General features: G+C 45.9%; 1 pseudogene; it reads right to left on the bottom strand.

Moving 5' to 3' along the window:
• Positions 1-282: 282 nt before the first annotated feature.
• Positions 283-756, bottom strand: LOC144590904 (small ribosomal subunit protein uS17 pseudogene; annotated as a pseudogene).
• Positions 757-18,275: the final 17,519 nt, after the last annotated feature.

Here is an 18,275-nt window from a genome sequence, read left to right as displayed (position 1 = left end):
CGCTTGTTGGAGTGGTATACACACATCAAACAGCAGTAGGGAGGTTGGGGATAGCATCAAGCAGGAAATTAGGGATAAATGCAGCAAAGGTACAGTGGTTATCATGGGTGACTTTAATCTACATACAGATTGGGCCAACCAAATAGGAAACAGTGCTGAGGGGGAGGATTTCCTGGAAAGCATAAGGGATGGGTTTTTAAACCAATATGTAGAGGAGGTTTTTTTTGTGGCATTTTCTCATAAAGGCTTTATTGTAGATGATTCACATTTTTACAGCCGCCCTTAAAATTTCTGTAACTGTTTCTTGGCTCCTGCAGCCTTGGTGACTTTGAGGACGTTGAAACCCACTGTCTTACTGAGGGTTCGTCACTCCCCAACAGTGTCTCCATTCTGCACATCCCTGAAGCAATGGGACAGGTGCACAGACATGTTCTTGCGTCGCTTCTCAAAGTGGTTGTATTTCCTAATGTAGTGCAGGTAGTCTCTGCGAATAACAATGGTCCGTTGCATTTTCATCTCAGTGACAACACCTGTCAGGATGTGACCTCAAATAGACACATTCCCGGTAAATGGACACTTCTTGTCATTGTAGGTTCCATCAATGGCCTCCTGCGGAGTCTTGAAGCCCAGGCCCAGGTTTCGGTGGTAGCGCGGCAGCTTCTCCTTGGCGCCCTCGGCCGCCAATACACGCTTCTTGTTCTGGAAGACGGTCGGTTGCTTCTGGTAGGCGCGCTCGGTCTGGTTGTCTGCCATCTCGGCCGCGCGCATTGTAGAGGAGCTGACTAGAGGGCAGGCCATCCTAGACTGGGTATTGTGTAACGAGGAAAGATTAGTTAGCGATCTTGTTGTGCAAGGCCCCATGAGCAACAGTGATCATAGTATGGTGGAAATCTGCATTAGGATGGAGAGTGACACGGTTAATTTAGAGACTAGCGCCCTGAACTTGAATAAAATAGACTTTGAAGGTATGAGACGGCAATTGGCTGGGATAGGCAGGAAAATTATACTTAAAGGGTTGACAGTGGAGATGTAACGGCGAACATTTAAAGACCGCATGGATGAACTCCAAAAATTGTTCATCCCTGTCTGACGAAAAAATAAAACTGGGAAGATGGCTCAACGGTGGCTGACGAGGGAAGTCAATGATAGTGTTCAAGCCAAGGAAGAGGCATATACATTGGCCAAAAGAAGCGGCAAACCAGAGGACTGGGAGAAATTTAGAAACTCAACAGAGGAGGACAAAGGGGTTAATTAAGAGGGGGGAAAAAGAGCATGAAAGAAAGCTTGCGGGAAATTTCAAAACTGACTGCAAAAGTTTCTATAGGGATGTAAAAAGGAAAAGATTAGTGAAGACAAATGTAGGTCCCTCACAGCCAGAGACAGCTGAATTTATAATGGGAAACAAGGAAATGGCAGAACAGTTAAACAAGTGCTATGGTTCTGTCTTCACCAAGGAAGACACAAAACAATCTCCCGGAAATACTAAGGGACCGAGGATCTAGTGGGAGGGAGGAACTGAAGGGAATCCACATTAGTCAGAAAATGGTGTTAGGTAAACTGTTGGGACTGATGGCAGATAAATCCCCAGGGCCAGATGGTCTGCTGCCCAGAGTACTCAAGGCACAATATTACAGGGTCGGCGTGGACTCGGTATGCCGAAGGGAATGTTTCCATGCTGTATATCTAAGTCTTAAGTCTTTAAAGTTAGAAAATGTATGAAAATACATAAAATACATGCAATTCTCCACAAGAGGTTCAAGGAGAATGATTTGTACCACAGTGGAGCTGTGCATTCCAGTAAATGCATGCCTCTTTGCAATTCACAGCATCGATACCAGTAATTGCACAGAACAAGAGAGAAAAGTAACACCTCCAATAAATCTCGTGAAACTTGAGTCATTTTTTCTGCTATTTTCCCCCAGTTTCACTCTTAACAATTATATATATAGTAGGATGTTCACTTTTGATCATTCCTGCCTAAAGCTTTTTTGTTGCTCTCCACTTGTGTATCACTTAATTTTTAAACATTGCCCTCTCGTTCTGTTGAATTCTCGTTCTGTGAATGATATGAAAAATTATTATTTGAGAGCCTGCCCTATCAATGTCACAGTATTGAGAAGCTTTCCTTTGGTGGGGAATGGCACCCTCTGCTGTAGACGTGAGTCACACAAGATCCAGAGATCCCAAGTTCAATCCTCTGTTCTTTGCTGAAACAATAGCTGGAGGCCTGAGTCTAACCTCAACATGTCCAAACGATGCAAGGAGCTCGTTCTTGGTGGATGGAACGAGGCCAGGCTCAGACTCACCGATTAAGGTGTAGTCACTTGGACATTGTACCTGAAAGGCAGATGGTACTTAAGCAATTACACTCTGGTTTTTCTCCAGTGCTTTAGGAAAAGAGAGATTATAATAACATAATCAGCTCTGCCACAACTTTTTCATCTTATTTGTGAATTACCCCGCTCAGCTCCAATAACATACATGTTAGCAATAAATCCAAGTTAGGCGATAGCAGAATAGGCATGGAAACAGGCCCTTCAGCCCACTGACTATCAAGCACCCATTTACACTTTTCCTCATATATTCCCATCAATTAACACACAGGCCATCAATTCTCCTGCCTCCCACCTACACAATGAGTTGAAGGGTGCTGAGAGTGCTTGGATACAAAACCAGTTCAGTGGAAGGAGTAGAGGGTGGTAGTGGAGGGTTGTTACTCAGTCTGGGGAGCAATGACAAGTGGTGTCCTGGAGAGTGTTGTGGAAAAGAGAGACCCAAGGTACATAGTTCAGTGGTGATGCAGGTGGACAGGATAGTGAAAAGAGCATTTGGCATGCTGGCCTTCATCAGTCAGAGCATTGCATACAGGAATTGCAATGTCATGTCACAAGACATTGGCGAGACTGCACATTAAGTATTGTGTGCAGTTCTAGTTGCCCAGGATGTTGTTAAGTTGCAAAGGGGCTGAAAGGATTCACCAAGATGTCATCGGGTCTGGAGGGCTTGAATTATTTGGGGAGGATGGGCTGAGACTCTATTCCCTGGAGCATGGAAGTTGAGGGGTGATGGTATGGAGGTATACAAAACCATAAGGTAGATTGTTATTCTCATTTCCCCAGGGTAGAGCAGTCTAAAGCTAGAGGGCATAGGTTTAAGGTGAGAGAGGAAAGATCTGAAAGGGAGCCGAGAGGATGATGGGTATATGGAATGAGCTGCCAGAGAAAACTGCAGAGGTGGATACAATTACATGTCAAAAACATTTAGGTGGGGACATGGACAGGAAATGCTTTGATGGATATGAGCCAAATGCAGCAAAATGGGACAAGCTCAGAAGTGACTTGGTCAGGATGGGCAAGTTGGGCCCAATGATGTCTCCATGCTGTATGTGTCTCTCTAACAAAGTGATAGTGAGCCACAGGCTTGAATTGCTACAGTCTTTATCCTGCCGTTACAGCCACAGTATTTATGTGACCAGTCCGGTGAGACTTTAGGTATGGTATTGATTTTTTTAATGATGTGCACTAAAATATAGCGAAAACCTTTGCTGTGATGCTAAGCAGGCAGATGAGTGTAACAGGTAGAGCAGAAGAGAAAATAAGAGTGCAGAATATAGTGTTACATCTGCAGTGAAGGACAGGTTTAAGAAAAGTGCAGGAACCACAAGGGGTAGATTGGAAGATCATGAAATTATCCTTAGCATTTGACTTTAGCTACATGAAATCTTGTGTAGACCAGAACAACAGACTTCCTCCTCTAAATAACACGTGCCTTCCTTTTAATATCCAAATTATTTAATTAATTGCATTTAAATGGCTAATTACATGGTGAGATTGAATACGTATCTGCAAATCACTAATTCAGGACAGTTGATCACGGATCCAACATTAAATTGACATGGCTTAATGGGATGGTCTGTTGTTGTAATGTCTGAGTAATTCCATGTAAATTAAAATGCCATATTTGCACATCACTGCAGTCCCTGTTGTTGGGATATAGTGGCTACCTGCTTGCTCTTCTCCCCATGTTTGCATTGTTGTACTTTTCAAGTAAATTACCTAATTTTAGCAGTTGATACTGCACTGTAATTTAACTATTAGGCGACACAATTCAAGAACACGCAAACAAGCCATATTTCGACAACGACCTTGTCGAAACGACGATGTAATGTCAAAAAGCACTTTCAGCGTGGTTTATTTGGCTTTGCAATTTCTCAGTGATTTTTTCCCCGTTAATTTGTTCAAATATTGCCGTATAAATGTGATAAACACAAAGTTATAACCAGACAGTGTGATTTTCAGTGTAATAGGTTCAGTAGCGTGATACCAACTGCTGCATTCACCACTGTGTTTATATCCACACGAATAACGTTGCAGTCATCTTGGTGCATCTCTAAACACTTTATATTCTTTCAGTTTTGGCCAAATGGCATTATTCCATCCCCTTCCCCGGGGATTGAATGGAGATTGGATGATGCATTGAGTTATCATTCCATGTCTCTGAAGTTATGAGTCCCTGGCCAATACAAAACCAAATTCTTCTTTCCTGATGCTTACACAATAATGGAGTTGTTAATTAATCTTGGCAATCAGGAAAATCAATTAGTCCACAGCAGATCCAGAGCTGATGCAGCAAAATTTAGAGGCAGAGAAAGTCACAGGTTTAGAGGCAGAGAAAGCCACTTCCTCCCAAGTACACCACATTTACCACACCTTGTGGTTCAGATTACACATGCTCTGAAAGCTAAAATGGCATTTTCTAAACGAGATACATCTAACGTGCTCACACCATTTATATTTTCTTTAGCAAACCTTTGACAACAGTTCCTTGGAGGGAACAGGGCAACAGACACATGGGGAACACCACACCATCAGGAGCCTGTGATTGTGCTGGAGAGAGCGCAGAAGAGATTCACCGGGATTCACTGGGGTTTAGAAGGATGAGAGGGGATCTTTATAGAGACATATAAAATTATAAAAGGACTAGACAAGCTAGATGCAGGAAAAATGTTCCGAATGTTGGGGGAGTCCAGAACATGGGGCCACAGTCTTAGAATAAAGGGGAGGTCATTTAAAACTGAGATGAGAAGGAACTTTTTCACCCAGAGAGTTGTGAAATTGTGGAATTCTCTGCCACAGAGGGCAGTGGAGGCCAAATCACTGGATGGATAAAGAGAGAGTTAGATAGAGCTCTAGGGGCTAGTGGAATCAAGGGATATGGGGAGAAGGCAGGCACGGCTTACTGATTGAGGATGATCAGCCATGATCAGAATGAATGGCGGTGCTGGCTCGAAGGGCCGAATGGCCCCTCCTGCACCTATTTGCTTTATAAAGTTGCAATATCATCAACAAAATAACTAGTGCTTTATAAAATTGCAACATGACCCATATGATTCAACCAATGAAAGCAAGTTTGCTAAATGCGGGCATCAGAGGTTATGGGGAGAAGGCAGGAGAATGGAGTTAGGAGGGATAAATACTTCAGCCATGATTGAATGGTGGGGTAGACTTGATGGGCCGAATAGCCTATTTCTACTATCACTTTTGATCTTATGAAATGCCTTCTTAACCACCTGTGTAGCCATTTTAAGGGAATTATGGACTTAGAAGCATGTTCATCAACATTCCTAGGTACCCTACCAATGATTACATATGTCCTACCCTATTTGACTTGATAAAATACTCGGGCGCTTGCTCTACCTCTATCCATAAATATCTTAAACATAATAGCATGGCCCAGGCAATCTCATTGCAGTGGAAGATCCATCCCAACGTTGAACTCACAAGGGGTGGCACAGTGGCGCAGCAGTAGAGCTGCTGCCTCACGCTCCAGAGGCCCGGGGTTGATCCTGACTATGGGGACTGTGTGTGAGGAGTTTGTACATTCTCCTCGTGACCACGTGCATTTTCTCTGGGTGCTCCAGTGTCCTCCCACATTGAAAAGACGTGAAGGTTTGCAGGTTGATTGGCTTCTGTAAATTTTCCTTAGTGTGTCGGATACAAAACTGGAATAACATTGAGCCAGTGTATTCTAGGGTGAACGCTAGACTAGCGTGAACCCGATGGCTGATTCCATGCTGTACCTCTCTAAACTCTAAACATAGGTACATGCAATCACTAATATTAAGTGACCGGATTTCTCGCAGTTTCGGCTCAATGGTGACCTTTTAATATATCAACATCTTTGATTTACATTACTCAGTGCAACTAAACAATTGCCGTTTGATTCAAGCCCGGACTAATGAGGTGAAGTTCTTTTCTGCCTTTAAATGACTGGATCTGGCATGTGGTGATGTGGTCTCTGCACTGCAGAGCCGTCGGTAATTTAACATCAGAATCACAGAGAGCTCAGCACAGAGGGACACCATTCACCACCCCAGGCCTGTGAAAAGAGCCATCCAATTATCCTCACTCCCCTGCCGTTTCCCTAAAGCCCTGTAATTTTCTCCCCTTTCAGCACTTACCCACTTCCTTTTACAGAATTGCCGTTTAACCTGCTTCAGCAAAGGTTTTACATAACAGAGCTGCTTGCAATGGAGGACTGCACCCAGGAGCCTTGGTAGCACAGAGGTGGATGTCCTGTGATTTAGGTTATTTAGGGGAGGGTGGGGGGACCTATCCCATTGAGGTGCCCACTCTGGAGAATGTTAAAGATCACTTGATCCTATTCTGCAGAGCGTCCCCTGATATTTGTGTCTTTAACATCACCTGTCATTATCACTTTGCTGTTTGTTGGGGCCTGCTGTGCCCGATATGGCTGCTGTGCCTCTTGAGTATTTATCTCCCCCTCCTTATAAATATTCACCCTGTTTCCACTGCCCTTTGAGAAAGGCAGTTTCAAAGACTCATGACCCTTTAAGAGAAAACAAAATGACCTCATCTCCATCTGAAATGGGTGAACTTTTTTTTCAAACAGTGACACTAAGATTCAAGAGAGAGCTAGATAGAGCTCTTAAGGATAGTGGAGTCAGGGGGTATGGGGAGAAGGCAGGGATGGGGTACTGACTGAGAATGATCAGCCATGATCACATTGAATGGTGGTGCTGGCTCGAAGGGTCGAATGGCCTCCTCCTGCACCTATTGTCTATTGTCTAGATTCCCCTGGAGGAGGAAACATTCTCTCCACATCTACCCTGTGATGATCCCTCAGGAACGTATATTTCAATCGCCCTCTCTCACTCTGCTAAACACCAGAAGAAACAAGCCTATCTTGTCCAGCCTTTCCTTGTCGGACATTTCATCCTTTCTGAATATTGGTCATGCTGTAAACTTAGATATCCTTTCCCCACTGTCCACTATACCACCGAGTTTGTTATCAGCTGCAAATTTGCTAACACTGTTAACTACATCAAAGTCATTCAAGTAATTAATGCAGATAACAAACAAGAGTGGAGCCTTCACAGACCCCTGCAACATTCTACTGGTCAGGCCTGCAATCGTTAAAGAAAAGGTAAAAAACAATTGCATGCCTGTTACCGATAGAGTGTTGCGGGGGTCAGTGAAGGGTCCACTCTTGTTTGTTATCTGCATTAATGACTTCGATGACTTGGATGTCTTAATCATAATAACATAACATAACATAACATAACAACACTTTATTGTCACTCGGCACAACACCGAGCGAAATTTCAGCAGTCACACAAAATACAGCAAAAAGAAAAGAACACAGGACACCCGACCCCAACACAAACATCCATCACAGTGACTCCAAACACCCCCTCACTGTGATGGAGGCAACAAAACTTCCCCTCTCTACCCCCCGCACCCACGGACAGGCAGCTCGACCCCTACCGAGGCAAACGACACGCACAGCCCCCGCAAGGGGATGGAAGGCCCCCCGGCCGAGCCGCCCCGGGCACCGAAACGTCCCGCGGCCACACCGGGCGATGTTAAGTCCAACGGCCGAGCCGCACCGGGCACTGAAACGTCCCGCGGCCGAACAGCGCTGACGATGTTAAGTCCAGCGGCCAAGCCGCGCCGGGCACTGAAACGTCCCGCGGCCACACCGGGCGATGTTAAGTCCAGCGGCCAAGCCGCACCGGGCATTGAAACGTCCCGCGGCCGAGCCGCACCGGGCACTGAAACGTCCCGCGGCCACACCGGGCACTGAAACGTCCCGCGGCCACACCGGGCGATGTTAAGTCCAGCGGCCGAGCCGCACCGGGCACTGAAACGTCCCGCGGCCGAGCCGCACCGGGCACTGAAACGTCCCGCGGCCGCACCGGGCGATGTTAAGTCCAGCGGCCGAGCCGCACCGGGCACTGAAACGTCCCGCGGCCGAGCTGCGCCGGCAATGTTAAGGCCCGCAGCCGAGCCGCACCGGGCACTGAAACGTCCCGCAGCCGAGCTGCGCCGGCAATGTTAAGGCCCGCAGCCGAGCCGCACCGGGCACTGAAACGTCCCGCAGCCGAGCTGCGCCGGCAATGTTAAGGCCCGCAGCCGAGCCGCGCCCCGGGGAAGAGACCTAATAAAATAAAGGTTTCCCCCCACCCCACCCCCCCACCCCACCCCACACCCCCACCACACACCCCCACCACACATACACAGCCAAAAACAGAAACAAAAACCATCCCAACACCGACACAAACAAAAAAAAAGAAAAAAAGACAACAGACTGCCAGAGAGCCGCAGCCGTTAATAGCCATAATAGTACTTTATCAGCCAAGTATGTTTTGCAACATACGAGGAATTTGATTTGCCATACAGTCAAACCAATAAAAAGCAACAAGACACCCCAATTTTTTTTTAACATGAACATCGACCACAGCGACTCCTCCACATTTCTCACTGTAATGAAAGGCAAAAAAAGTTCATTCTCTTCCCTTCTTTGTTCTCCCGTGGTCGGGGGACTCGAACCTTCCGTGGTCGGGACAATCTTGGCTCCCATAGCCAGCAGTCGAGCCCTCCTCGTCGGGGCAAACAAGTTCCCGGATCGGAGGGATCTCAGTTCCCTGTGCCGGGTGTTCGGATCCCGGGTCAGGGCTGGTCGAACCACCTGCGGCTTTGGAGCTTCCCGACATCAGTCCCTACCCGAGACTGCGAGCTCATTGATGGTGAAATCCGCAGGCCACGGTTGGAGCGTCGATCCCAGGCAAGGGATCCGATGGTATGTCCACGGCCCTGCGGTAGGGCTCAAAGTCAGTCTCGAGCTAGGCCGCCAGCTCCATGGTGGTAGGCCGCAGAGCGACCAGAGATACGATTCGGAAAACAATCGCATTTCCGGCAAGGTAAGAGATTGAAAAAATGTTTCCCCTGACCCCCTCCCCCACCCCCACATAAAACAAACCAGAGAGCATTAACATATATAGGTGCTCCCCGGCTTATGATGCTTCCACTTGCGATGATGCAAACGGTAGCGAGCCGTGTGATTGCGCGTTTTAAATGCATTTCGACTTACAACATTTTCGTTTTCCAATAGGTTTCTTGGAACGGAACCCCATCCTAAGCTGAGGAGCACTGTACTTTTTAAAACACACTAAAAATAACAAAAAAAGACGAAATGGCACACAGACCTTTGGCGAGGTTGCCATCGCTGACGGCGCCACCCGGTGGACACCGAGTGTAGTAATTTCACAACTACTTTTTGATCCCTTCCTCCAAGTCAATTTTGAATCCAATTGACCTAAGGTTAGAATCCAAATATATAAATTATAAAAATATTGAGGCCCCAGTACCATTCCCCATGGCATTCCCAGCATATTGCTATCCAGAAAAGTCCTTATTGCCTCTTCTCTGTCTCCTGTTAGCCAGCCAGTTTCCTATCTGTGCCAATATATACACAAATATATTGCCTCGACACCATGAGCTTTCACTCCCCAAAGTAATCTTTGTTGCAGCAACTCATCAAATGTTTTTATGTATCCACCAGTTCACCTTTATCTACAGCATATGATTTTCTCTAATCCAATATTGTTTTTTTGGAAGATCATTTTGAGTTTCGCTGATTTCCTTGAGTTTTTCTGACTGCCATGCTAAGACACTTAATTATGTCATTGAAAAAAACAATTAAACTTTTCTAGACTTTATTGTAATCTCCAATAAAGGTACAAAATATTGGAGACACTGAGGAGGTACAGCAGCATCTGTGGAGAGAGAGAGACAAGAGTTAAGTCAAGTCCAGTTTATGGTTATATACCCAACTATGGTGAGGTGCAGGAGCAATGCAGCAGTATCACAGGTGCAGGGACTTGATTGCCAGATAGGATTCGGATTACGCAATCCAATTGAAGAACCTGATAGTTTTAGAAAAGCAGCTGTTCCTGAACATGATACTATGGGACATTAGCATTCTGTATCTCCTGCCCGACAGTAGCAGCAAGTAGAGGGGCTGGTGATGGGATCCCTTGATGATAGATGCCTCCTTCTTGAGGCATCGTCTAATATAGATGTTTTTGACAGTGTGAAAGGCCATGACACTATTGGCCACCACTCTCTTATGTTCCTGTGTATTGGAATCACTCTCTGCAGCCGATTGCAATAACGTTTAAGGTCTCTGACTTTTGCCAGAATCTTGCGTTCACACTAAATACAATTGATGGGGAAACTGGGCACGAAATGTGTAAAACCATTCTATTCACCATTCCATTATATTCTTTGCTTGCTTGGAGTCAGATAAGGATTGAATCTGATCTGTAAAAGTAAGTAAATTAAAGGCACTAAGACCCATGATTGAGGTAGTGATCATTACGATGTTCTTCCAACAAAGGAAGTTCTGCTGATGGGCAAAACGTACCATTAACGACTCTTTATTCTCAACAGGACTTTTGTTTCTCTATTGAAGGCCTGTTATTAGTTTATGTCAAATTGGATGAAAAGAAAGGAATTTTAACTGAAATTTAGTTGCAGTTCTTTGACTCTCATTAAAATAAGTGGACATTTATGTGAAGGAATTGGTCTTTAAGGCAGGCACTTTGCATGAAGGGTAGGAATCAATGTGTAATCCCACTACTTAATGCAACTTAGTGTCATGTCGCATAAAGCTCACTTGCACCTAATTCTGATCTATCAAATCTATTTGTATCTTTTTTTAAAATCCTGTTCCCTTACTCCATGAGAGAATGAAAGCTTCCAACCCATGCTGCCAGTGTTGGCACTTGGTGAAAGCCTTTCTCAAACAGCTCATTGCCTCTGCTCCTTGTGGAATGTTGGATGTGATCAATAGAGCGAGGGAAGAATGTTAAAGGGTTTAATATCTTTAAAGTGAGATAGGTTGTCAGGACCAGATCAAAGTAAAGAGAGCAGTACGAAAATAGTGAAGTCTTTGACTATTGTCTTCCATTCTTCTTCTAGAGGGTGTCTAAAGATGACTGATGCTTTCTTTTAAAGGAAAGGAGGGACTAAATCAAAACTGATTTGGACAAACCTTCCAGAGACAGAAGTTCAAGCTCTACCACAGATCTAATGCAATTTAAATTCTGCTAAAAATGTGTCTGAAACTAACAAAAAATAGTAATTTACAATGTTACTGACAAAACTACTGAGTTATCTTTAAAATCCACCTGTTTCACAATTATCCTTCAGGTGTGACTGGCACCGACCGCCCTGTATGTCTGTCCTCTGAGCTGCCCAATCTTCATCTTCATTTGTCTGGAGCCGAACTGGATTTGTACCCTTGGTCCTCAATCTGCCCTGCCCAGGGGATTCATGCACCGGTTACCAGACTCTGACCTGGCTGTGCTCCAGGGTCCAGACTCTCCCCCTGTGCTGGGGTTTGAGATGGTTCACATGCGTATCAGACACCAGTGTCCTCCTCTCCCTCATTGTCAGCCATGGGTGGGACTGCCAAGGGTAGGCACGGTCAGGGTGGGCCCTGTTGTGGGGCGGGTCTCAGTCAGGGGTGTACACAGGAAAGGTGGGGCATAGCCAGGTGTGGGTAAGGTGAGGGGTGTGCACAGCTTGGGGTGGGCACAGGAGTCAGGATCCCCCGTGATTCTGCCAACAAGTAAATGGATGCGTCAAGGTGCGGGGAGTGCACAGGGGAAGGGGAAGTGGGGTGGTGCAGACAGTGGAGCCCCTCCACAGCATGGACAAAAGGGCAGAACAGATGATGACTACGAACTCTCCTTTCTACAGGACAGAAGTGGGAGTGCTCTGATGTGTTTACAAGAGATGGTAACCTGTCTGAGTGAGTGAGTGAGTGAGTGAGTGAGGGAGTGAGTGAGTGAGTGAGTGAGTGAGTGAGTGAGTGAGTGAGTGAGTGAGTGAGTGAGTGAGTGAGGGAGTGAGTGAGGGAGTGAGTGAGGGAGGAGGGGAGGGTGAGTGAGTGAGGGAGGAGGGGAGGGTGAGTGAGTGAGGGAGGAGGGGAGGGTGAGTGAGTGAGGGAGGAGGGGAGGGTGAGTGAGTGAGGGAGGAGGGGAGGGTGAGTGAGTGAGGGAGGAGGGGAGGGTGAGTGAGTGAGGGAGGAGGGGAGGGTGAGTGAGTGAGGGAGGAGGGGAGGGTGAGTGAGTGAGGGAGGATGAGGGAAAAGGAAGGAGGGAGGGAGTGAGAGGGAGAGTGAGTGAATGAATGAGTGAGAGAGGGTGAGCGAAGGAGAGAGTGCATGAGTGAGGCAGAGTGAGTGAATGAATGAGTGAGGGTGGGTGAACAAGGGTCGGAGGGTGAGGGAGTGAATGTGAATAAAGGATGGGGACTGAGGGAGGGAGAGTGAGTAAGTGAAGGAAGCGTGAGGGAGTGAGTGAGTAAGGGAGGGAGGGAGGGTGGGTGATCGTGTGATCAGAGAGAGGCGTTTAGAAGTTGGAGTAGTGAATGTGTGAGGTCAGCCTTCAGACGGCTGCTTTGTTGAACAGGCCTGTGCGCATGCGCGTGGGTGTGTTTGTGTGACTATGTGTGTTTGCACATGTGTTAGTATGTGTGTGATGCTCCAGCACTTGTTTTTGATTCCCCTATCCTGGATAAAAGATTCTGTGCATTCACCCTATCTATTCCCCTTATAATCTTATGCACCTCTACAGGACCACCCCCAGCCTCCTTTGCTCCAAGGAATAAAGTGCTAGCCTGCCCAACCTCTCTATAGCTCAGCCTCTCTAGTCCTGGCAACACCCTCATAAATCTTCTCTGCACTCTTTCCAGCTTAATAACATCCTTCCAATAGCAGGGCGACCAAAACCGAACACAATACTCCAAATGTGATCTTACCAAAGTCTTGCACAACTGTAATATAATGTCCCAATTTTTATACCCTGACAGATGAAGGCCAACGTACCAAAAGTTTGTTTGAACTACCCTATCTACCTGTGACACCGCTTTCAGGGAACTGTGTACCTGTAATCCTAGATCCCTGATCCCTATACTCTACCATGCTCAACAGGGCCCCACCATTCACTGTGAAAGTCCTATCCTGATTTGACTTCCCATAATGTAATGCCTCATACTTGCTAGGATTAAACTCCATCTGCCATTTCTCCACTAATATCCGATTGATTCATATCCCGTTAAGACATTTGACAATCTTTCTTACTGTCTGCCCCTCCACCAATTTTGGTATTATCTGTAAACCTAACCAACCCGTTTGCATTTACATCTAAGTTATTCATATATATTGCAAACAAAAGACGTCCCAGCGCAGATCCATGTGGAACACCACTGATCACAATCCTTCAGGCAGAATATCACCCTTCCACCGCTAATCATCTTCTATGGGTAAGGCAGTTTTAGAATTTTAAATTACCAAGTCGCTGTGGATCCCATATATCTTAATCTTCTGGATCAGCTTACCTTGAGGGACTTTATCAAATGCCTCACTAAAATCCGTGTAGGCAACACCCACTGCCCTACCCACATCGATCACCTATGCCAACTCCACAAAATACTCAATTAACTTGTTAGGTTTAAACTTCAACTGCTAAGGCTCTGCCCAACTTATGATATATATCGACCACAACATTAAAAAACCTACCTTGCTCTCCACAGCATGACTACCTTTCCCGCTGAGCTACTCCAGCACTCTGGCCTTCTCTGCACTATCTTTCATGTCAACTAACTGATCATGCCTCCTACATTGACCGTAAAGTCTTTATTATGCATCACAAACAACAGGTCTTATCAATGACCCCTGTGGAACACCGGTGGTCCCAGATTTCCAATCAGATAAACATCCTTCCTCCACTACTCTCTGTCTCCTATCACCAAGTCAATTTTAAATTCAATTAGCCAGCTCACCTTGAATCCATGTAGCTTAATCTTATGGACCTTCCTATCATTGGAGACTTTGTCAAATATATTATTAAAGTCCATATAGACAATCTCTACCACCCTGCCTTCATTAGTATTCTTAGTTGCCTCCTCAAAAAACCCAATTAGTGAAGCAGAACTTCTCCTGCACAAAGCCCTGCAGACTATCCCTGATCAGCCACTGGCATTCCAAATTTATATAAATTCTATTAATTTGGATTTTCTCCAATAATTTCCTCCCTGCTGATGTAGGCTGGTAAATGGTACAAGTAACATACAGGTACTTGGCTTATTCCTGCTATCCTTCTTCAGATAAATGACAAACAAAACTATCCTCCAGTCTTCTGGTACCTTATGTGTGGCGAACAAAAATGCTAACATCTCTGTCAGGGTCCCATTTATCTCCTTCCTTACTTCCCAAAGCAACTTGGGATAGATCTCATGAAGCCTGGAGATTTATCAACCCCTATGATCTTGACTGCCTCTTTGAGGTATTGCCTCCTGTGGATCCCTTCAATGGTGGCGAAGTCAGCATCAGTGGCGGGCAGTGCCTACCACTCTCTGTAATGTCCTTTGGATCCTTGGCATTCAGGTTGCCAAACCAGGCAATATGTCAGTATGTTCTCTACCATATGCCTGTAGAAGTTCAATAGATTATTAGTCAACATGACAAATCTCCTGAATCCACAAAGGAAGTAAAGATGTTGATGAACTTTCTTCGTGATTGCATCAATGTGCCGGGCCCACGACAGATCATCAGAGCTATGCACGCCCAGGAATTGAATCTGTTGCTGCCCTCCACCTCTGTCCCATTAATGAAGGCAAGTTCATGATCCTCAGCTTTCCTTCCTGCTGTCAGTAATCAGCTCCTTGGCCTTGCCAACGTTGAAGCAAGATTAATGTACAGATTATCCATGTTTTTCTCTCTGAACGCAGTATTCTCCTCATCCTTCATTTTGATGAATACAGAAGAGGCACATTCATTTAGGACCTTGGCCACATCCTCTGCCTCCACACATAGACTACCCATTTGGTCCCACTCTTCCCTGGCTACCCTCTTAATCCTGACATGAATATTGTGATATTCTCCTTCGTCTTGCTTGCCAAGGATATTTAATGCCTGCGATGAGTTCGCCCCTTTATTGATCTGGTTCTGGTGTACTGCCTTGTCCAGTGACTCAGAATTTGTGCCTCACGATCCTCTGAGTGAGTCATGAGCAGCTGTTTATTTGACTATTATCATGTTGTTCTTTGTGAAAGGTTTCTGTACACAAATTGGCTGTCATCTCCCCACCTTACAAAACTCTGAGAGTGCATCATTACTGTTACGTGTTTTAATGTCCAGGTTGTGAAAAGTGACATTGAGAAGACTCTTTTACTTTGAGCACAAGATTAGTGGCAGCAACACCTGGTGATTTGTTTGTTCCCAGGCCTTTAAGTCAGTCTGGAACTTCCAACTCATTAATATCAGTCATTAATTTTAATTTGGTAACTCTATGTAAAGAGGGCTTGTGACTTTTATTTTCCTTTGTGAATGCATGAATGAAAATGTCATTCTAAATATTGACGTTCTGCTGATTGGCATCAGTATTCGTGCCATTGAACTAGATATGGTTTTCACATTCTCTAATTGCCCTCTTAATGTTACATAGCCGAGTTATCATTCATTTAACTGCTGCAATCTATTTTTCTGAATCACAATTTAACTCATTTAATTAATTTCTGATTTTTTCTATCTACCTCTCCTGTCCTGAAAATGCTAAATTTTATACCCGAGTTAAAACTTTGAGCAAAAAGACACAAAGTGCTGGAGTAACTGAAATGGTGAGCAACTGGGAGACCCAGCAAGCTTTGATGGACCAAGCACAAGTGTTCGGTGAAACAGTCATCTAGGCCACGATTGGTCTCGTCGATATACAGGAGGCCACATCGGGAACTCCGAATGAGGTAGACGAGGTTAGAGAAGGTGCACATGGACTTCTGTCTCACCTGGACGACTGTTGGGATGGAGATGATGGAGGAAGTAAAGGGACAGATGTTACATTTGACTTTTGAACTTTGAGCAATGCCAATAATATAAAGATGATCATAATAAAAATGAGGACTGCATTAAATTATGTCGCATTTAGGATACCTGTTGTCCAAATTATTTTCAACTCCAGATATTGCTCTTAAATGGGTAAATGTGTGGCCGCATTTTATTCAGCTATGGAGTGTTAATGTTAATGTGCTAAGCGATGAGTAGGACTATTTGACGATTGTGTTGGATTACAGATGAAGACACTTGAAGTGCTAACTATTCTTCCTCTGATAGCAGGTTGAGATCTTTAACATGAAATAAGCAGGCATTCACGATTCATGTCAAGTCAAGTCAAGTCAAATTTATTTGTCACATACACATACACGATGTGCAGTGAAATGAAAGTGGCAATGCCTGCGGGTTGTGCACAAAAAGAATTACAGTTACAGCATATAAATAAAGTTAATAAGTTACTATTAGTGTCGACAAAAATTTAGTCTCTGGGGTTATAAAAGTTGACAGTCCTGATGGCCTGTGGGAAGAAGCTCCGTCTCATCCTCTCCGTTTTCACAGCGTGACAGCGGAGGCGTTTGCCTGATCGTAGCATCTGGAACAGTCCGTTATTGGGGTGGCAGGGGTCCTTCATGATCTTACTTGCTCTGGATCTGCACCTCCTGATGTATAGGTCCTGCAGGGGGATGAGTGTAGTTCCCATGGTGCGTTCTGCCGAACGCACTACTCTCTGCAGGGCCATCCTGTCCTGGGCAGAGCTGTTCCCAAACCAGACTGTAATGTTGCCGGACAGGATGCTCTCTACAGCCCCAGAGTAGAAGCAATGAAGGATCTTCAGAGACACTCTGAATTTTCTCAGTTGTCTAAGGTGGTAAAGGCGCTGCTTAGCCTTACCCACCAGTGCGGCAATGTGCATTGCCCACGTCAGATCCTCTGCGATGCGGACTCCCAAGTATTTAAAACTGCTCACCCTATCCACAATTGACCCATTTATCTCCAGTGGCGTGTACGTCCTTGGATGTTTAGCCCTTCTGAAGTCCACAATCAGCTCCTTTGTTTTAGTGACATTCAAGAGGAGGCTATTGTCCTGACACCAGAGTGCCAGATCAGCCACCTCCTCCCGGTAGGCCTTCTCATCGTTGTTGGAGATCCAGCCCACCACCACAGTGTCATCAGCAAACTTGATGATGGAGTTTGAGCTGAACCTGGCCCCACAGTCATGTGTGTACAGGGAGTACAGTAGGGGGCTAAGGACACAGCCCTGGGGGGATCCTATGTTCAGGGTGAGGGAGCTAGATGTGTGTTCCCCCATCCTGACCACTTGGGGCCTGGCAGTGAGAAAGTCCAGGACCCAGGCACACAGAGGGGTGCTAAGCCCCAGTTCCAGCAGCTTCTCAACCAGTCTGCTGGGGATTATTGTGTTGAATGCTGAACTAAATTCAATGAACAGCATCCTCACATAGCCCCCCTGGCTGTCCAGATGAGAGAGAGCGGTGTGTAGAACCTGGGAGACCGCATCATCCGTGGACCTGTTCGGACGGTATGCAAACTGTAGTGGGTCCATGTTGCGAGGAAGGCGGGCGCAGATGTGCTTCTTGACTAGCCTCTCAAAGCATTTCATGACAACCGAGGTGAGGGCCACCGGTCGGTAGTCATTTAAACACGTTGGAGAGGCATTCTTTGGCACCGGTACAATGATGGATCTTTTGAAGCATGCAGGGACCACGGACTTTGCCAAGGAGAGGTTGAATATTGTGGTGAGCACTGAAGCAAGCTGAGTAGCACAAGACTTTAGTACTCACCCAGATATACCATCTGGGCCTCCAGCTTTCCTCGTGTTCACACGCGTCAGAGCCCACCTCACCTCATGCTCGGACACCGAGAATGTGTGCACATCCCCGGCGGTGGATCCCCCTCCAGCCTCGCTAGCCAGCGCCCCTTCGGTGCTGTTTTTAGACGGCGAGCTGGTGGTGTTACCCGTCTCAAACCGTGCGTAAAAAGAGTTCAGGTCATCAGCTAAGGAGGAGCCGGCACTTCCGGTTGAGGGGGTGCTGGTCCTGTAGCTAGTTATAGTCCGT

This window comes from Rhinoraja longicauda, unplaced genomic scaffold (assembly GCF_053455715.1).
Source record: "Rhinoraja longicauda isolate Sanriku21f unplaced genomic scaffold, sRhiLon1.1 Scf000384, whole genome shotgun sequence".
Taxonomy (NCBI): domain Eukaryota; kingdom Metazoa; phylum Chordata; class Chondrichthyes; order Rajiformes; family Arhynchobatidae; genus Rhinoraja; species Rhinoraja longicauda.
This window is presented reverse-complemented; position numbering and strand designations above follow the sequence as displayed.